Below are 16617 nucleotides of genomic sequence, written 5' to 3'. Positions count from 1 at the left end.
AGTAGGATTCTGTCGCAGAGCAAACATGCCTATTCACAACCTGAGGAAGAAAACCTAACTGTAGTGTGGCATTGTGAACACTTCCATGAGTTTCTATACGGTAAGTACTTCCCCCTTGTCACTGATCACTAGGCGTTGCTCATGTTGGAGGGAAAATCTATTAATAAAGTAAGACAGAACAATTTTACACAATAATATGGTTTTAATCAATCACTCAATTTGGAAAATCAGCCAGTCTCAAAAAGAGACTAAAGTCTGAAGTTCAAAGTTTTGGATTACAGGCAGTAGTATATATATAGCAAAAACCACAAAACAACACAGGTTACAAATTTCAACATGAAGCAAATAGCAAGCCTGGCAGATATGATACTGCCAAAATACGTTTAGCAGAAGCCCCCTCTTGTGGGTTAGTCCTCAGAATAAGGGTGAGATAACATAGAAACACATTTTAGTTGTTCTGCATAGGGAGTGATTATCTCTTGTTTTACATCAATGGGCCCAATCCAGCCTAACTGACTTTAACATTTTCTCAACAAGCTTGTACTAAGGCAGAATCCACAATTGTTTACACCCTGTGCTCAATGCTCAATGACAGTGCAAAACTGTTTCTACTGTCGGCCTCTCGTTGTGTTTGTTTAACAGATAAAAATGTGGTGGCCTCTTTTTGTGATGTTTGTACTAATTGTTGATGGCCTGTCAAGCTTCAGTCTGCAAATAAATATAGTCTATTTATGTGTTTCAGCACAGCTAAATTGACCATGCAACATTTTATGTGGATGTCCTAAAACTAATGTGCACTGTGGCCTGTATATTTCTGCAGATCCCTCAGTTATCTTTTTCAGCACGTCAATGTATTAGCCTAAGCCAGTTCACTACTGACATAGGGTTAAAACTACCCTTTACCTGAAATGTTTGTATTGGGGTTTGGGATTTTATACTTGAGTGTATGCATTTCTATTATTAATTGTACAGAAAAGGGGTACCCTGTTAATAGTTACGTTCCTAAGTCAGGACATGAACAACAATTGTAAGTAAAAGTACTTAGGTAACTAATGAGAAAATGGGCAAACATATATAAATACAAAAACCCAGATCAAAATCTGTTAGAAAACAATTTATTAATATAAAAAAAACGTAATTCAAAGAAATATTTTCATGATTTTGAGTAATTTAAAAAACGATTCATTCTTCCATCTAGATTATGATGGAACAAGCCTATATACTCAGTCACGCTTCAACATTCATCCTTTTATTATGAATGCACGTTTATTCACTAATTTGTATAAAAAAATCAGTCTATTCAGTACGTATATTCATATAGTTTTTATATGTCTATATAAACAGATATAGATACAAATTTCAATACATTGTATTTTAATAATGTGCATCAAGTCACACTTGTATCATCACTGATCACAATTTATTTAAGGGCTGAACATTCCAATAGATGAAGACTGAATTTTCAGGAGCAGATCAGTTTGTTAAGATGGAACATGTGAAAGTACAACATGGCTTATAGAGTGTAACCAATGTGACCTACGCGCATTCCGGCTATGTAGCCTTTATCAGGAAGCCATGATGATTAAAATCCTAAAAAATCATATATATAGAGATTGATCTGGGTTAAAAATGTCAGAGCCCTATGTAACACAATTAAATACATATGCTATTGAGTGTGGCTCAAGAAGAAATGTACCCAGATTATGAGATAAAAAAGAAGAACCGTGCTTAAATTCATAGAAATTGTGCTGAGAAATATGGTTTAGAGTGGAACCCAACCAGATTGGACCCAACAGAGTGCAGGGTCACAAGTGACAATTAGGAACGTTGAAATTGGAACACGAGTTGGGCTCGAAGATCACGTGCAACCTCGCCGATAAGGAAAGAGAAAAAGGCCAAACTAATACTGATGGCCAGCACAATACATAAATAGATAGTGAAGACACGCAAGAGGAGGATAATCCAAAAAGAATGAGAAGGGAGGAAAACCCCCAGCACAGAAAATAAACTGTCTTCTGTGAGTGTAAAGAAAAGAAAAGCCCAAACTTCATTACCAAAGTGACAAATTAAAAAACGAATTCGACTTTTGATGAATTTCAAAAGACAGATGCAATGGCCTGAATCAGTAGTTTGAGCTATCCATAAACAAAACTGAATTTGTAATGGGTCATTGTATTGATTCTAAAATACATTAATTTATTATACCAGAATTAATTGTAAAAATGGCTTGTCTGCAAAAAATATCAGTCACTTATTACAACTAGGTTGTCATCCTAGATTTGTGAATGTTCATATCTAAAAGTGTGAAAGAAGAAAATATGTATTGTACTGCGTAATTTTCTAACAATTATTACCTACTAGTAATGCTCTGTGAATACCCAAATCAATTGTTTGTCTGTTGGTACAAAAAGAAAGATATATGTTACCAAATTATATCGACAATCTGAAGGCGTAAAAAATAAAACACTAAGGGGGAGATTTACTAAGGGTTTGCACTGTGTTTGAGTCACAAAAGTGACCTAAAACAGTGCAAAATCTTTTTTCCCAATTTACTTTTCAGTGCTTATCTTGTTTAGCGCTGACAATAACGTGAAAGTAATGCGAAGCAGCACATACCGCTGATTCGCATTACGTTGCGCCATTGGGCGTACCAAGGGTATTGCATGGGCGTTCCCATGCAACCACCTAAGGTTTCTCACGCTAAACCCAATTTACTTAATACAGTAGACTGGGGTTAGAGTGAGAAAACTGCGCACTTTTAAAATAGGTGCAAGGAAGGAGAAATGCTTTCATTTCTCCTTCCTTTTCCGACTTTGCATGTGCATACAAATGTCTAGGCGTAGTATTTTGTTACAAGAAGGGTACCCTTCCTGTACAAAACCTATGCACCAATTAGCGCTATGGCGCTAAGGTGCTGCGTGGCGCACAGCAGCTGTAATCAGCGCCGGCGCAAGGGAAAATGGAGAAGAGAGCCATATCTTTGAAAATATGGCACGTTCCTGCTCTTTCTCTGTCGTGCAACGCAGCACAGCCTTGAGGGGGGCTGCGCTGAGTTGCGTGGAGATTTGGTCAATCTCCCCCTAATTATCCCCCTCGTCCATCGTGCACTGACACGGCTGAAGCTAAAACAAATTGTCTACGCTGAGAGAACCTATGGAGCGAATGGTGGTAGAACATTCCAACAAAGCATAAATTAAGTAATGCTGATCTGTGCCAGGTCCCATTATGCATCAGGTACATACATGCATAAAAGTAGACAGAGTTGTGACTGAAGAGGACGCGGTGAGGTACAGAGATCCATAAAGGAGCACCCATGTGGAATGGGTGAGTTGAAATGGAGAAGGAGGTTGCAAGAGAGATGGTTTTGTGTGTCAGAGAGGAGTTGATGATAGGGGTAAAATAATATAGATAGAAAGAAAGGAATAACATATTCAAAGAGGTTAAGGAAAGAGAACAGAGGTAGAATGAGAGAAAGGGAAGGTGGAGAGGCGAGGTAGTGAACTGAAGGCGAGGTAACTTGAGAGGTTTGGTAGGTAGAGAGAGAGATGTGGGGTAGAGAAAGGTGAGGTAGAGATGGAGATGTTTAATAGAGAAAAAATGTGAGAGAGACACGACAGGGGGTGATGAGGTAGAGAAAGGGCAGAGAGGTAGAGAGGGGTAAGGTAGTATAAACATGAAAGAGAGATAGAGAGGTGAGGTAAAGCTAGAGGTGGGGTTGTGTGAGCAGTGAACTAGATGGAGGTCAGATGGATAATGTACAGAGGGAGGGTTGTGGTAGAGAGAGAGTTGAGGTAGTGAAAAGGGATTAGGAGTGATGGATGTAGAGGTAGACACATAGACTGGCATAGAGCCAAAGTTATTAGAGAGTAGTAGAGATAGATCAATTCAAGTGAGGTATATTGGGTATATTGATAGGGGCAAAAGTGCATTAAAGAGAGCTGAAATTGAGAGACCAGAAGTAGGTACATCGAGCTGTAGAGAAAGAGAGAGAGGTTAAAAGAAAGGTTTGAGGTAAACGAGGTCAAGTGAAGTAAGGAAAAAGAAATGACAGAAAGATTATTTGTCAAATTAATTGCCAGCAACTGCCAGAGAGTTTCAAGTTTCTTATTAATTTTACTCGGTAACTTAACCCCTTGCCTGTGCATGACGAGACCACGCCGTCATGAGCCACGGGAAGCGTGTGCTCATGACTGCGTGGTTCTGTCATACTGCGGCCGCTCAGTCCACGCGGCACTGATTCCCCGCTTGTGCGGGCAAATAAGTGAGCGGGCGGGCCGTGACGGAACCACGCAGTCATGAGCACACGCCGCCCGTGGTTCATGACGGCGTAGTTCCGTCACTGGCATGGCGGCATTCACGCCGCGGCCAAGGGGTTGAAACCATTGCAACGGTTAAAACAATAAATGGGACACAGAGTAAACATAGACATAAATTCAGTGGCAGGCAGCACCTTGCATCAACTGTAGCAAATTTAAATGAGATATAATAAAAACCTTTATGGAGCAAATAAAGAGCATATGGATCCCTAAAGTGCACACTGAGCAAATCTACAATGCTTACCCGCCCATAACAACAGTGAAAACATTAAAAATATGTTGCCGCCCACTGGAATAATCCATGATAGATACAACTACCCAGCTGCAGCTAAAGTCCGGGCAAGTCCCCACCCCTTGGACTTTGTTCAAGATTGGAAATGTTCCAAGTCAAATGATTGGAGTGTTGCTGCCTGACTGGTTTCACTGAGACAATAGCATACGGCCAAAGCTCATCCATTCTCTGTCGCAGTAAATATTTACTAAACTGTACGTAGGGAGTCGGGGAGGGATGTGCTAAAACTTCGTAAAAACAGCTTCCCTAAAGTGCGTTCCTGGGCACAAGAGAAAATCTTGCCCATAGAGTCTTCCAATAGAGCAGAGTGTGCGGGGATCAAGGGAGCTTAACAAGCCCCAGCTGTCTGTCCCGTGCTGCCATTTTCCCTTCCACTTTTTAAGGTCCTTCACTAAACGGCAGCTCAGCTGCGGATCCCCAGGGGTGAAGCAAGCCAGCACAGCCAGCCAACATGCACGAATTCCTCTTTGGTTGAAAGGTAGGGTGACCAGATGTCCCGGATTTGCCCGGACAGGCCCGGTTTTTCACCTGCTGTCCCGGCAGATTTCAGGAAATTTTGCTCCTGTCCTGGTTTTTAGAGCTGGACGACTGAAAACTGTGGGAGGTGCTTTTTTATGTTTTACAAAGCAGGGATAGAGTTAGCAGTTGTTTCAAGAAAGCAATTTTATTATCAGGCAAGCTTCTGGGTTTAAAAATTGCATTTTATGTATGTTCTAACTGCCTGTTCTGTAATTCTCTGCTGAGGAGCGCTGTCATTCTGTGCGCTTGCTTGAAGTAAAACTGCAGTCCTTTTTCTATTTTTGTGAAATGTCCTGGTTTTTGGTTTTAAAATTCTGGTCACCCTATTGAAAGGTGCCTTTAGTAGCAGTTGCCGTTCATCCATTAACTCCTTGCAAGAGCATATCAGATGTCGCAGGTCTTCTTTGCCGTACAGGGCCGGCTCTGGGGCGGTGCTACCGGTGCCACCGCACAGGTGCGGACATCAGGGGGCGCCGAGTGTGCACGTTTTTTTTGGTTTTTAAAGCACATGCGGTCTCGTTCCTTGGCTCCAGCAATTTCCAGACAACAATAAAAATGTCAAAATAACTCCGGCGATTAATGTTCTTTCTGGAGAGAGATCGAAGTTTTGTCGAGCTGAGGTTTTGACTGATCATAAAATAGCACAGAGGTTAATATGCCTGCAGCAATGAACGTATATCATGCAGATCACAAAGATCGTATAATGTAAGGCGGTCAGTGGGTTACTGCTTTTCTAAGTGACTTCCTTTTGTTACTTATTTAAAACAAATGTTATTGAGCATTAACCCATATCATATGGTATCCTTTTGTTACTTGCAGTTTATAAGTTAAAATCCTAATATAGAACAGTGAATTATTAACCATCAAAGTAATGCATGCACACTGCAACATGTAGATAAGAGCATAGATTAATGTTGCAAAAAGGGTTAATTTGGGTAGAAATCGATTCTTATTATTAAAGAGAACTCCCAACTATTGTGTTCTGTTTTCAATTCTGAGTTTGTGCTTCTTCAAACCAAGCACTTTAAACCATACTGCCTACCAGTATGGACGACATCACTCCTAACCCTTGTAGTCCTCAGTCTTATGCAGCTTTTCCTTTACACTGATTTACACACCTATGAATGATTGCCTCTGTGTAAGGTGTGTGTGATGCAAAGTGTTCCAACACCCTACACTGGTATGAGTAACGCTATATAACTAATTAAATGCTTCTGAAAGAGAGTCTTGAGGGGCACTGTTAAAAGGTGGTGGTGAGGGAATCCTTGGTGGAGGTGGTCTCCAACACAGATAGGGGGGCACCAATCAGCATTGCCACACCGGGCGCCACCAGCGCTAAAGCTGGCCCTGTTGTCGTAGCCACATAGGTTGCAACCGCTCTGTGTAGGGTTTCGCTGCCAGAGAGATTGGTGTAGCAGTGATGGAAGCAAACCTAAGCGGTACCTCAAAAACTTCTCCTTAACAGCGTGTGCATACCCAGTAAGAAGTATTGCTGAGGTGCTGCTGTTCTGTAGTTGTTTAGAGTCAACCAAGCATGGCCTCTGCGTGCTACAACAGCCTTGTCCTCGATCTTTGGGTGGGACTTTATCGTTTTGCTGACCAAGTTTTTGAAACACTGGTAACTGGTAGGAGTTTCCCAGAGATGGAGTAGCCTGGTTACAGATAGTGATTCGTTGCCGAAGTATCCCTGTTCTGCAACTCCTGCCACAGATGGAAATTCAAGGTATTGGGGGCTGCCTTCCTGATTTTATTCCAGCAATTTATGTAGCCCTCCCCCCGCACACCTCCTGTCTGGCCAAAGTCTGCATTTGAAGGCGGAGTTCCAGCCTAATCTACGCCAGTGACGTATAATTAGGGAGGTTGAAGATTATTCGATACATCCTCGTTGTGATGCTGTCCAAGATGGAAGCATCCCTCCCTCTCAGAAGTTCACTTCTGGATGCAACTTGGCTTGACCAATTCGAGAGTGAGAAGGTTAAGGTTGGGCTGGCCTGGCATGCTCACTGAGGGCCATATTTATCAACACTCTCAGCCAGTAAAAAGTCATCACAAGTAACACAAACTGGCACAAAGGGTTGATTTGGGATTTACGTTCGAGTGCAAAACCTGTTTTGGACAGAAAAGTTGCTTCATAGCAACACATAGTAGAGCTATGAGCTGCTTTGTATTATTTTGCATCAAGTTGGGCATCCCATGGGTTGTAATCGGGGATTCCAAGCTACTTCCAATTTATTTTTTACACAAATCCCTATCTACTAACAGGGCTTTAGGTAAAACAAATATTTTCTTGTGGCAGACACAAAGTAGAAGAAAATATTTTTTCTCTCTATTGGCATGTGTGCTGCATGGTACAGCACACAGACATTGTGGGAATCATTTTAAAGTTAGCCTAAGCATAGTGTTTTGTACTGTAAGGCTAGACTTCCAGTTCAAACCTATGCTAGAATCAGGCATACCTTTGCACTGCAGTGTAAAGGCGTGTGTGTGTGTGGCATAGGACAGCCAAAATGGGTGCCAGTGCTTGAAAATAGAGCAGCAGCACCATATCTGAGTAGATATGGCATTGTGCTGCTCGCACCCCTTCATCTATTATAGTGCAGAAACTTTAGGTTTCTATACTGGACTGCATGAAATAATAGTACATTTGCCTCCATGTTTCTCTTAAGTATGCTAAGCTGTCAAATTAGAAAAATAAGTTGGGTTTTAAAAGCATGTTTATAAAGGCAGGAATTTTTAATGTACCATTCACTTTTTATCAGGGGCCCCCTAGGATGGTGGGGCCCTGGGTAATTGTCCACTTTGCCCATTCCTCAAAACGTTTCTGGTACTAGAGTGGAAAGGAAATGAAAGAGCATTCTAAATTAGTTGGGTAGAGATTCAAATCATGGTGGATGCTGTGCATGTTTACAATTTTAAAAGCAGCTTTTGTTCAGACCTTATGAGGATTTATGAAGCTGTGCCCACTGATATTCACCTTGGGAGCAAAACAGGTGACAACATAAACATATTAGGATATTTTGGGGCAAAATATGGATTTCAGAGGCTAGAGTAGCTATGGGAAAATGTATGTGAGAGGACTCTATTCTAGGCTGGCAACATCAGGAAAAGATGATAATTCGACATGACCCCAGGACTGATCCTGTTTATGTGATCGAAAAGGATAATAACACTTGGGGAAACACAGGTAAGGAAAATGTGAATAATGCACATATACAATACCTACAAATGAAGTTCAGTGATGCAATCTCAAATATGTTAGAGAGATACCAAAACGTCAACCATTGGAAAGCGTTGAAAGATTGGGTGATCAACCTAAGGCATCAGAGAGATATACGTCCCCTTGACTTATAAGAGGGACGTTCAAAGGTATTCTCAAGGATCTCTGCCATGGGGATTTCTCTGAAGCGTTTCAGATATTTTCGACTGTGCATTGACCTGTGCAGCCATAATGATGTGATTATTTATTTATTTGCAAAGTTTTATATAGCGCTGGCTAGACCCGGAGGTATCAGAGCGCTTTACATGATGATCAGCAAGTTACAGGATACATAGTTATATCAGTTGAATCAGCGAGTTATAGGTGGGTAGACCGCCACCCCTCCCCTAATGCTAGAGAGATTATATCTATGCTGGAGGTGACAACCATCTTTTCAACCATCTACCATGCAAGTTTATACTATCAGGTGGTGCTGGAGGGTATCTAAAATGTATCAGCATGTATGACCCCTGAAGACATGTTCTAGTATAAGCATATGCCTTTGGGCCCCACCAAACCTGCCTCCTTGTTTCATTGTACTTTGAAAAAGACACTGAGGGGGTGAACATGGCTGTCACTTTTCAAGACCACATACTCTTTTATGAAGGGCCCAAATCAGTCAAATCTGGAGAAGGTTTTTCTTGCATTGATGGGGGAGGATTTATCTGAGGCTTGGAAATTAGAATTTCAAAAAGTGACAGATTAATATCTCAGCCATCCCAATTCCAATGTAATAATTCTTACCCGTGTGATGTTGACTCAATCCTGGAAGTCCCAGGCCTGATGTCTCCGGAATAATTAATATCTTTTGTAGGACTCACTGAGTTTAACGCAAAGGTTTTGCAGTACTACTCCCCTGAAGTGGAACCTTTAGGAGCACTACTCCAAAGAATATTAAATCCATTGGGGAGAGACAGAAACAGAAGTTTGAATTGCTTAAAAAGGAAGAAGATGCTTCTTGTTTAAAACCTTTGAAGTGGAGAACTAGTACATGGTTGCTGTGGATGTCAGCGGCTGTGACTCGTGAGTTGTGTCGCAATAACTCAATGACAAAAAGAAAGGACAGTACCGTATAGGTTTATAGCATTGCACGAGTTTGACGAGAACTATTCAATCAAGTAAAGCGAGCTCTTGTCTTGTGGGTTGATGGTCCAAGGATATAGTACGAACTACCACTGATAGCTTCAGAGAGAATAAAAAGAACATTTACCAAGGTGTTAGGCAAAAAGTAGAGGAGTACAAGAGGAAAATGAAATGATGCATGTTAGATAAAGTAGGGAAACTCTCTTTTAGCAAGATTAGTCAAAGGCACTTGGTGCATATGAAACTTTCTGATAAGTGTGGGAAGTTAGATTCAAGGTGGTCTGACCCAATAACAGTTACCAACTTACTAAAGGGGGCAGTTAGAGCTGAAGGTGACCTGGTATGAAAGTTTAAACATTGTCAATATTTAATGGTTCAGATGACCAATATTTAGGAAAAAAGGAATAACATTTTCTTGGATATTGGGGTTCATGGATCAAATGAGTGTTCCATGTCTGATTCTGTGGTGACTTGGGCACCAACTCTGAATCTATCTGTTGATTCAGGTGCAGAGGACGGTACCTTGGGTGCTCAGAAGGAGAGTACTTAAAGGTTTGAAGCTGGTAATTGCAGTGGCAAATATTCAACTGCATTGTGGCAACCAGGAGTTAGGACATACTACTAGGAACAGAATATAGCTTGTGAAGTATAAGGTATTTGTGTTTTCACAGAAGATGTGATACCGAGTGCCACACTCCTTAGGGTTGCATTTGGTCGCACTTCATTAAGGGCTCACGGTTTTATGGAATTTTTTATATGCATTCCGGTCTGTATCTGTCCATATTTACTTCTGATAATTTTATCTGTATTCTCCATATTTATTTATGTATTTATTTATTTGTATGGGGATCTTCTCTCTACGGGTGGATAAAACAACAGTAGGGGGCTATGATCAGAAAGCGTGCGTCCCAAATATTCCGTATGGGTAACGGAGCTAGCAAGCATTGGCACATAGAGAAAGGTATCCAGTCTGGTGTGTACCTGGTGAATTGGTGAAAAAAAGAAATATTCTTTGTCTGTCTTGTGCTGCCGTCTCCACACGTCGACTAATCCCCAGTGTTGGATACTGTCTCTGAACCCCGCTGCTCTGCGGTAAGATTGCGCTGCGGGAAGTCGCGGTTGGGATTGGTCAGTTTCAACGTCAGCAACACAATTAAAAGCCCCTCCCAGAAGCACCTGTCCGTTCATATGCACTGTGATTTTATCTGATAGGGAAGCCAAGTATGCGATCTGATCCTGGTCGGGTGCGTAAACATTACTCAGTACTATCTCTCGTCCCACCAATCTACCCACCAGAAAGATGTTGCTAGCCTCCGTATCAATCATAGAGTGAGTAAGGTCAAAGAGGACCACAGGTTTCTCCCAGATCAACACCCCCTTCGAAAAGGCTGAGAAAGGTGTCACCTAAACCCGGCCTCTCCACCGTTTACAAAGTTTCCCCCGCTTTTTCCCTTGCCAATGGGTCTCCTGAAGAAGGGTGATGTGGATATCCCTACGCTTTAAATAAGAGTATACGTTGTGCCGTTTAGCCATAGTCCCCATCCCTCTTATGTTCCAGGTCAAAAACCTTATATTATGTGTGGTACCATAATGACAGTGGATTCTTTGCCAACCAACCGGCAGGTTCCCTCCCCGCCTATCCCCCTGATCACATGCAACCACTCCAATATGCAAACAGCTAAAAAAGAGGAAAAAAGGAAAGAAAAAAGTAACACAATAACCCTGTTGCTGAACAACTCTCGGACCCCAGGGCAGTCTGGCAATGGCCAGCTGCCCAAACATTGTGGAAAACATCGAACACTAGCTGAGGCCCAGTTCCAAAGAGGTAGGAGACTCAGTAGGGGGTGTCAGAGGTAAGAACGCTATCTGAGACGGGTATATTGCCCACGGCGCACGGGCCCGAGCCAGTAAAATCTCAATCTGACCCCAAGCAGGCATCAGGGGCCACCCTCCCCCCAAGAAGCCACCAGCAGTCTCCACAGTATGTCCATATCAAATGATTTTGTCTGCTGTGTGTGGGGTCACCACTGGTAGTTTCACACTGCTACTATGAGAGGAGTCTGAGTCAATCCCTTCAGTTTCTCTCGAAGAGCTAGTCCCAGCCTCCGAGGGGGTCTCCTATCCTGCATGATGGCTGCCACTGCCTGCAGGGCCTCAGCTCTCTCCTTTTCAGTTTGCGAAGATGTCGGCCGACTCAGGCCTCTTTTCTGGAGTGTCTCCTAGTTCTTTGTCTGGGCTCACGTCTCGCGGGGGTCCAACATTTGTGTCTGTGTTGGCTGTGAAGCTCCGGCTTTGTACGACTCTAACCACTCACAGGCAGACTTGTGGTTGTCACAGAAGTGTGTTTTTCCATCCAGGAGTATATGTAAATGGGCAGGAAAGATCAAGGAATACTGGAGCCCTTCCTTTCTCAGTGCTTTCTCAACTTCTAGGAAGGAGATTCTCTTCCTCTGGACATCCAAGGTGTAGTCGGGGAAAATGAAGACTCTGCTATTACCGACGGTGTATGGGGCTTCTGTCCGGGCTTATGTAGGAGGGCATCCCTATCCCTGAAGTGAAGGAGTCTAGTCACCACTGGACACGGTGTGTCGGCCCGGGGCTGGCAGCCAGGCCAGGACGCGTTGTGCTCTTTCCAAAGTATAAAAAATCGTAGACCCTCGGGGCCACCGAAGTCCTGATCTAACATTCTAGGAAGGTTACCATATCATTACCTTCAATACCTTCAGGGAGGCCAAGAACCCGTATATTGTATCTCCTATTACGCCCCTCAGCATCTTCTGCTCTCCACTCTAGAGTGTGGACCCAGTCTGCGAGGTCTCCCATCTGTGCCACCAACAAGTGTTGCACAGGCTCAAGAACTGTAATTCTGGACTCTGTCAGGCACATGCATCAAAGCTATTTGCGATCGCAAACGGTGCGAATCGCAAAAATCGGCCGTTTGCGATCGCAAAATTAGCTTTTGTGATGCATGAAACAACTTGCCACTCGCACTTTAAAAAATCGCAATTATTTGCGAGTTTTCAAATTGCACTTGGATTCTTTAAATGCAATTCAAGAACCACTTGAGAATAGCGATTTCGGTAATAGGGGGCTCCAATTACCATGAAGTTAAACTTTATGGTAATTTGCAAAAACTTTGAAAAATTCACTTTTGTGCATTTTTCAAAGTTTCATGTTGCGCACACACATGCCCTTAGGGCATGTGTGTGCGCAACATATGTGCACACATCAATTTCAGGGGTGCAACAGGGTGTCCTTTTGACACCCTTGCACCCTGAAATTGCATGCGCAATTTGCGAGGACCTATTGGTACTCGCAAATTGCGCATGCAATTTCCCATTCATTCCTATGGGCCTGTATACCCATAGGAATGAATGGGAAGCCATTCCTTATTTGCGACTCATAATTTGCGAGTCGCAAATGAGGAATGTGTAGGAATCGCTATTTTTATAGTGATTCCTACATGCATAGGCTTTTGCGAGTCTTTAATTGCGATTCCTTAATTATCGCAATTAAGGACTCGCAAAATCCTACCTTGATGCATGTGCCTGTTGGTCTTTTACCCTTTCGGCTAATTTCTTATGTTCCACCCTGAGCAGTCCCAGGCCCACTGGCACTGTACTAATGTCCTGGTGGAGGGGGGCCTTAGTGTAAGTGATCGCTTCCAAGATTCTCGTCAGCTTTTGCTGTACTGGGTCGCCCGGATCAGGTTGCACTTTGTCTTGGGGAATTTCTTCGGTTTCCTGGGCAGTCCCAGGTGGCTTTGGTCGTAGTTTCGCCATTGCAGCGGAGCCAGCTTAGTTTCTTCACCTCTATAATGAGGTGCCCTCAGGTGTCTCCTCCAGGTTCGTCTCAAGCAGTGAGGAGTGTTGTGGCTGTCTTCCCTTTCTCACTGCCACTAGGCTCCTGTGGACACTTGCCCTGGCACGAATTATAGAGCCTTCAAGTGCTCCCATATGGCTTTGTACAGTTCACGCGGGGTACGGCCCCATCCACAGCCACGCATCTCCGCGGGTCGGCACCCCAGGAATCCAGAAAGTGAGTTTATGAGCGAGTCCCGCTGCAATAGTGCCACACAAGACTGCTCTCCACAGCTCCCAGTCCATGCAGGGTCCACAGTTGTGTCCAGCAATCAGACCATCCCACCAGGCACTCCTCGCAGAAAGTGAGTCTTCCTTATACAATTGTCTCTCACCTTAGTCCACCGCAGGGCCCTGTTAATGTACTCACAGGTAGTCCAGCATGACCCTAGTTCCGGAGTTGCAGTGTTCCTCCCCGTCCGGGGCACTCTGTTGCAGCGTCATAGGTATGGTGCAGCTATCGGCACGATCACCACCAGCCCAACAAGGCTCTCAGGGAGGCATCCGCACCCCGGGTGGCCCAGATCTGCAGGTCCCAGCTGCCTGTCGCAGGAATCCGAGTCTTGCGGCAGGTCGGGGGCCAAACCGTCAATCCAGGGGTACACTCCATAGGCCTCACACCCCCCAGGGCCACGCACCAGTTCACCAAGGTATGTTTGGTCAGAAATTACCTCAGCAGCACTCCAAGGCTGCCGCTCACAGCCAGGACTCTCTGCAGCTAGAATTCCCCTCGGGTCCCCCCGGCCAGTAGGTGAGTCACAATTGGGGCAGCTGAACACAGTTCCGCAACTCAGGCCTCACACCGCCCAGGGGTTCCCCTCCGGTCCACACGAGCACAGGGTGGCTCCCAGGTCACCCCAGCGAGTTCTCTAGACAGCCGCCAGCTTCTCCCGCTATCCCGCAATCCCTGCAGTCACTGGGCCTCTACTGCCTAGGCCCTGGTCTAGGCATCCCGGCACAGAGCTGCGTCATCGCCGAGATTTGAATCACGTGTCCAGGCTCACAACAGCTCACCGGGGCTCACGATCAGCGTTCGGAGGGCCCCCTCAATCCACTTCTCCTCTCTGCAGGAGTCCCACCTCATCTCGGGGCTTCGTCTCTCAGCCGTCGCCAAGGATCTAGGACACCATTTTGAGCTTGGCCGTTTAGCTGTGTTAATGTGCGATTTCCAAAAGCGCCGATGCCCCCAAGCAGCAGAGGGATCTTTAATCCTCCCCTGGGTGTCTCCAGTTCTCAATTCAGCCCCTGAGTGAGTCCTGGGACCCTGTCTTCCCCCAGGATGAGCAGGATAAGTACGGGCCGGAGCGGAGCTACAGGCTCACGCGACCGCCATGTTCGGCTGCCAAGCCTCGCCCCCTCTCCATATTTATTTTGTAAAGAAATTAAGCTATAACTGAGATATTCCACATTTATTTAATGTGTAATTGTACACATGAATTGTCAGTTTAGAGTCTCTAGGAAGCCATTTATAATGAATCAACCCAATAAACCATATAAACGACACTGATATGAAAACATTAGCACTGCAGCCCAAACACATGCACACGTTCACAGCTAATCAAAGCTTGAATATGAAACCTATTTTTTTAATCCCCCGTCACTCTGCATAGCTAATGACCTGCCACTCAGTTCAGTTCAGTTCAGTGAATCTTTATTCGGTATTTAAAAAATACCATAAAAGTACATAAGAACAATCCATTCATTAAAAAATACAATCATTAAAAATGCAATCAAAAATCCCCATAATTATACAGTTTATACACATATCAACACTATCCCCTTGAGATCCTCAATCTTACAGCAATCCTAATAAAATTCATTATACAAAACAGCGTGTGGGGATCAATGGCCCTTTGCAGAAACAGCAGTGCCAACTTAGCACATTTAAACTTTGACTGTTTTAAAATACCCACTAAAAACTTACGCCTAGGTACAGAATAAAAAGAACATAACAACACAAAATGAAGGGTATCCTGCGGAGACCTATTGTCGCAGCCGCAGGTACCCTTCTGCTCAACCGTATGTGTAAAACCTGCTGGATTTGCCAGGATGTGATGTAAAAGGTTGAGCCTAAAACGCGTCATATAAAATCTTTCTTGGGCATTATAAAATAGTGCTAGATAGGGTTCCAACCCCACTTCTGTTTTTAGTGCTCTATAGGCACAGACTGTAACCTTTGATTCTTCTCTAGCCGCCCTGTGTGCAACAGCCTGCTCCCTAAATATATTTTTCACACTCGTTTTGTCAAGGGAAGTAATTTCTTCAGGGTTGACAAAAAGGTTCAAACACCCCATGCCCTCCAGTGTGGTCTTTACGTATCTAAGCCATGGGATATTCATCCCTTATCCCTTTTCAGGCAATCTAAAATAATTTGCCTGCTAAGAGCTGCCTCCCCATTGGTCCAAATCTTCACCCAGGCTAAGAGTGGTCTGATCTTTATTAAATCTTCAATGAATTCAGCCCCTAATTCCTCATGTACAATAAGGGCCGATGTGCTCTGCGGGGTTTTCAATACCTTTCTGAGGTATTTGTTTTCTTCCACTTGTATCTTCTCGGTGTTCACAAACCCCCATACTTCCGCCCCATAAGTCACTTTAGAGCAACAGATTGATCTATAGAGGTTCATTACTTGTTCAGGCGACCACCGTCCCAACCTCCGCCCATAATTCATTATCACCCCTGTTGCAGCCACCAATTTAGAGCAGTGTTTATCAACTAACAAATTAAAGTTTAATAGCCCATCAAACAATAAACCCAGATAAGTAAAAGACTGAACCCGGTCTATTTTATGAGTGCCTATCCTATACATAAAATTCTTACAGGCTTTGGCCCCTGCTACCATTACATAGGATTTATCCAAATTTGCATGTAAATCGAGTGAGGCCATGAAACTGACAAACCCATCAATCAGCTTCTGCAGGGCCATTGCGGTGCGGGCTAACAGCACTGTGTCGTCCGCGTACAGCAGAACGGAAACAGGACAAGAACCTATCTGAGGGGAGTCCGCCCTTAATTTACCTAATTCCATGTCCAGATTGTTAATGTATAAGGAAAACAAAAAGGGGGATAAAATACAACCTTGCCTAACCCCGCTGTTGCACGGGAAAGGCAATGTGCAGTCTCCTTCTGCACTAAACCGCACTTTAGCTGTTGTATTCCAATGCAGGGCTTTTAGTATATTCACCAGGTCAGGTTCGACCCCTAGCTTTATCATCAGGGCCCACAATTTTTCTCTGTTAACATGGTCGAAGGCGGCGGATAAGTCCATAAACCCCAAGTACACTGCCTCGT

This window comes from Lissotriton helveticus, chromosome 9 (genome assembly GCF_964261635.1).
Source record: "Lissotriton helveticus chromosome 9, aLisHel1.1, whole genome shotgun sequence".
NCBI lineage: Eukaryota > Metazoa > Chordata > Amphibia > Caudata > Salamandridae > Lissotriton > Lissotriton helveticus.
This window is presented reverse-complemented; position numbering follows the sequence as displayed.